The sequence below is a fragment of the Drosophila rhopaloa genome, unplaced genomic scaffold (genome assembly GCF_018152115.1).
Source record: "Drosophila rhopaloa isolate 14029-0021.01 unplaced genomic scaffold, ASM1815211v1 contig_154, whole genome shotgun sequence".
NCBI classification, from domain to species: domain Eukaryota; kingdom Metazoa; phylum Arthropoda; class Insecta; order Diptera; family Drosophilidae; genus Drosophila; species Drosophila rhopaloa.
In genome coordinates, this window is record NW_025335033.1 from 258,179 (window position 1) to 264,178 (window position 6,000).

Sequence of the window (6,000 nt, forward strand, 5' to 3'; positions counted from 1 at the left end):
TTGATCAGCATCACCAGGAGAGTCGGTCTAGCCATATCCGCCCGTCCGTCCGTCCGTCCATCTGTTTCTACCAAAACTCAGTTTTAAAGCTTTCTGCTTAAAACTTTCCAAAAAATTGTCTTTCTACTGCAGGTAGTATATAATTTGGAACGAGCCAGATCGGGCGACTAAATCATATAGCTCCCATAGGAACAATCGAAAAAAATAAAATTCAAAAAAATTAATACATTGTTGTTTTTAATTATTTTTTTTTTTTTTCTTTGGTAATATTTAAATATTATGGAATTATGCTTATTATTATATACTATTTATAGAAACGATGGCAAAATGCAGCGCAAAATCGACATAGATCCGTTGTTTTTAGTAATATAGGCATAGAAATCGAAATGTAGTCGCTTGTATAAAACTACGGCTTGCCGAAGTCTGCTTCCTTTTTGCTTAATAAGTGTTTTCCACGTCCCATTTTATTGTTGTTTTTTTTTTAACGAAATAGTTAAAAAATAGTCCTATCTTATCAGCAGGTACTTTCTATTAAGGCTGGTCGGCGAAATGCAAGAGAATTTGTAAGGAACCTGTAAGTGGAGCTATTTTTTTCCGTTATTTTTCGGGCTATTTTACCAAAAAACTAAAAGAAATATGTATGCAGGATTAATAAAAACGTAAACTTTGTTTTGGTTTAGAGAAATACTAAGCCTTACAAAAAAAAATTAAAAAAAAAAAACAACAACAGCAAACTGACTTTTTTCACAATAAAAGCAAAGGGATGTAGTGGTGTTATTATTTGTTTCGGAACTGTACATTGGTATACCCTTGCAGAGGGTATAATAATTTAAATAGTGAATGAGACATTTCCCTCCCTATAAAGTATATATAAAAAATCGATCTCGCCATGTCCGTCCGTCCGTGTGTCCTTCCGTCTGTTTCTACGCAAACTAGTCCCTCAGTTTTAAAGTTATATGGTTGCAACTTTCCCAAAAGTTGTATTTGTATTGCAGCTAGTATATAAGTTGGATCGAGCCGGATCGGGCGACTATATCATTTATATTCGGTCAATTTAAAGTGTGCAAGCCAGACATTAATAATATACAACTTTATATTTAAAAATCATTATGTTCAAATCAACAAATTTCCCATCTAGTTTAAATATTCAAATATTTTTTAGAGAGACTTTCTTCCTCTCTCTCTCTCCCTCCCTCCCATCAAGACAGTTTATATTTTAAAATCACTGGACTTCCAGTATCAATTAGGGTTTCTAATGAGAGGATAAAATTATTAGTTTTTGTAGTAAATAAATACATTCTCTTTCTTACAAATTAATTTGAAATGTTTGAGCTCTCCTAGGGTTGATATTTTTGCGTATCGGACAGTTTATTGAAGTGTGCCGAAACAGCATCCAGGTCCAAAAGTTCCAGTAGTTCTTCCTCACATATTTTTATTTTATTTGATAATATAACTAAGATGAATTTGTAAAACTTGGCAGTTTTGCCTGGTTGCGTAACGCATAATCCGGTATTCCTTCAATCAATTTCTAGTTCCAGTAGTTCTTCTTGACTTATTTTTATTTTATTTGATAATTTAAGTTTTTCGTAAAAGTATTCTTGAGATTCATCACTCTGACAAATTTTATTTTCTAATTTACGTTTCATTGCCAGTTGCGACACACGATTAAAAAAAATATTTTCCATCTCATAAAGCAATTCATTGTCATCGACCCTGAGCAGCTCTGTAACCAGTCGGCGTCTTTATACCCGTTACTCGTAGAGTAAAAGGGTATATTGTATTCGTGCAAAAGTATGTAACAGCTAGAAGGAAGCGTTTCCGACCCTATAAAGTATATTCTTGATCAGGGTCACTAGCCGAGTCGATATAGCCATGTCCGTCTGTCCGTCTGTTTGTCTGTCCGTATGAACGCTGAGATCTCGGAAACTATAAAACTATCTTTTCACCACAATTTGCACGGCACCAGCGGAACAGAAATTAAATTGCTCTTTTATATTATATTTACGGGGTTAGGGTTTCATGCTTCATCTCACGCGCTTTACTAAATTTTTTGATGATCCTCCGCTGTTTGCTTTTCCTATTTCTTTGCTTCTTTTTTTTTTATAATTGTTTTTGTATTACCTCACTAATACTTATTCTAATTCTTAAACTATTCTCCTTCTCGTATTCACATTGCTTGCCTCTGGTTTTTTTTATAACAAATTCTCCTCCGTTTCCGCTCGCGATTTCTTTTTCTTCACTTTACATTAAAATATTTATAATTGTTTATGTCGGAAGATCGCACGCAGGTCTACTGAGTCGCGGAGTACCACGGGAACTGCTCGAATGGTTTTCTGGTTTCACTCAGCCATCCTCCCGCTTGGAGAGTCGGGAGATTGGAGAGCGCAATGGGAATGAGTATTATTCCAGCCGAAATCACCTTCTAATTGGAGTCGAGTGTTTTGATCTCGAGCCTTTTGGTGTCTTTGATTTACTTTGGCTTTCTTCAACCCGCCCTCAACTCTGACTATATCTACGCACGAATTACAACTACAAACATTGAAATAAGGTGCAACATTAAAGCATAAAAGATCTAAAAGGCCTCAAGGCCCCCTCGAGTTGGATGCCGAGGAAATTTCCCACTCGTCGCGTCCTCCTTATGTCTTTTTTCTTCTCTTCGGGAACTTTGATGGCTTTTCTAAATGGGAATTTTTCCAACTGCTACCGCATGAGTTTTGCCCGGGGCGAGGCAATAAGCGCCAAACCTAACAAAAATGATAAAAACTGGATTGCTTGCCCGCAGATAATCACCAATATTTTCTGGCTTCCCCTTGGAATCGTCTTTAGGGTAGGTCGATTTTTTTTGTCTTTCTTGTTGCTGCTCCCACTGAAACACATTATCTTAATTTTTTCTTTCCGCTCAGGCTTCACAAGTTTTTTTTCACACTTACTAGACACAACGTCACTCTAGGCCTGCCGAAAATTGAAAGAAAAATTGTGGCGTGCGGACCTCGGTCGGAGCCATCTTCGTTCTCCCTAGCCATGACTTCGCCATTTTTCCTGACCTGACAATTACCTCTGTTGCCTCTTTTACTCCGAAACCTTTACCCCCAGAATTCTTATTCTATCCCAGCCGGTAGTACCCAAGCCGACAACTAGATGGCGGCACAATAATTTCCCACGCTGCAAAGCAACTTCTCTGCCACAAGCGTTACATTGGGATTTGATAAAATTTAAATACTTCGGAATTATGGGTTTAATTAAATTAAAATCGGACATGATATAGCTCCATAAAAAAAATTAAAACAAATTTTATATTGCTGTTTTTCTATTTATTAAATTATTCCTTTAAGATATGTAATTATTTACTATATCAGAATTACGTTTTTAGTTTTGGACAACAATATCATATAGCTGCCATAGAAACGATGGCAAAATGCAGCGCAAAATCGACATTAATGTTTTTGGTAATATAGGCATAGAAATCGAAATGTAGTGGTTTTGTAATAAGTGCAAGAGTATATAAACTTTTATAATTTCAGTCAAAAGTTTGCAACGCAGTGAAGGAGACATTTCCGACCCTATAAAGTATATATATTCTTGATCAGCATCACCAGGAGAGTCGGTCTAGCCATATCCGCCCGTCCGTCCGTCCGTCCATCTGTTTCTACCAAAACTCAGTTTTAATGCTTTCTGCTTAAAACTTTCCAAAAAATTGTCTTTCTACTGCAGGTAGTATATAATTTGGAACGAGCCAGATCGGGCGACTAAATCATATAGCTCCCATAGGAACAATCAAAAAAATAAAATTCAAAAAAAATAATACATTGTTGTTTTTAATTATTTTTTTTTTGTTCTTTGGTAATATTTAAATATTATGGAATTATGCTTATTATTATATACTATTTATAGAAACGATGGCAAAATGCAGCGCAAAATCGACATAGATACGTTGTTTTTAGTAATATAGGCATAGAAATCGAAATGTAGTCGCTTGTATAAAACTACGGCTTGCCGAAGTCTGCTTCCTTTTTGCTTAATAAGTGTTTTCCACGTCCCATTTTATTGTTGTTTTTTTTTTTAACAAAATAGTTAAAAAATAGTCCCATCTTATCAGCAGGTACTTTCTATTAAGGCTGGTCGGCGAAATGCAAGAGAATTTGTAAGGAACCTGTAAGTGGAGCTATTTTTTTCCGTTATTTTTCGGGCTATTTTACCAAAAAACTAAAAGAAATATGTATGCAGGATTAATAAAAACGTAAACTTTGTTTTGGTTTAGAGAAATACTAAGCCTTACAAAAAACAAGAAAGGAAAGCTAACTTCGGGCGGAGCCGAAGTTGATATACCCTTGCAGAATACTCTGTAAATTATATTCTCCAAAATTATTCATATGATGCATTCTTAATACTCATAAAAAATCCGAACTTCCTAACTTTAACAACAACAAAGTTATGGCATTTCCAATCGTTCAGTTATATGGCAGCTATAGGATATAGTCGGCCGATCCTTATGAAATTTGATAGGTCGGATTGATTGGCCAAAAATAAAATCCATAGAAAATCCCAACTTCCTAACTTTACAAACACCAAAGTTATGGCATTTCCGATCAATCAGTTATATGGCAGCTAAAGGATATAGTCGGCCGATCCTTATGAAATTTGGTAGGTCGGATTGATTGGCCAAAAATAAAATCCATAGAAAATCCCAACTTCCTCACTTAACAAACACCAAAGTTATGGCATTTCCGATCAATCAGTTATATGGCAGCTATAGGATATAGTCGGCCGATCCTTATGAAATTTGGTGGGTCGAATTGATTGGCCAAATATAAAGCCCATAGAAAATCCCAACTTTCTAACTTTACAAACACCAAAGTTATGGCCTTTCCGATCAATCAGTTATATGGCAGCTATAGGATATAGTCGGCCGATCCTTATGAAATTTGGTAGGTCGGATTGATTGGCCAAATATAAAACCCATAGAAAATCCCAACTTCCTAACTTAACAAACACCAAAGTTATGGCATTTCCGATCAATCAGTTATATGGCAGCTATAGGATATAGTCGGCCGATCCTTATGAAATTTGGTGGGTCGGATTGATTGGCCAAATATAAAACCCATAGAAAATCCCAACTTTCTAACTTTACAAACACCAAAGTTATGGCATTTCCGATCAATCAGTTATATGGCAGCTATAGGATATAGTCGGCCGATCCTTATGAAATTTGGTGGGTCGGATTGATTGGCCAAATATAAAACCCATAGAAAATCCCAACTTCCTAACTTTACAAACACGAAAGTTATGGCATTTCCGATCAATCAGTTATATGGCAGCTATAGGATATAGTCGGCCGATCCCGGCCGTTCCGACTTATATACTGCGTGCAAAGGAAAGAAGGGTGTGTGCAAAGTTTCAATCCGATAGCTTTAAAACTGAGAGACTAGTTTGCGTAGAAACAGACAGACGGACAGACGGACATGGCTATATCAACTCAGGAGGTGATCCTGATCAAGAATATATATACTTTATAGGGTCGGAGATGTCTCCTTCACTGCGTTGCACACTTTTGACCAAAATTATAATACCCTCTGCAAGGGTATAAAAATTAAAAAAAAAAAAACAACAACAGCAAACTGACTTTTTTCACAATAAAAGCAAAGGGATGTAGTGGTGTTATTATTTGTTTCGGAACTGTACATTGGTATACCCTTGCAGAGGGTATAATAATTTAAATAGTGAATGAGACATTTCCCTCCCTATAAAGTATATATAAAAAATCGATCTCGCCATGTCCGTCCGTCCGTGTGTCCTTCCGTCTGTTTCTACGCAAACTAGTCCCTCAGTTTTAAAGTTATATGGTTGCAACTTTCCCAAAAGTTGTATTTGTATTGCAGGTAGTATATAAGTTGGAACGAGCCGGATCGGGCGACTATATCATTTATATTCGGTCAATTTAAAGTGTGCAAGCCAGACATTAATAATATACAACTTTATATTTAAAAATCATTATGTTCAAAT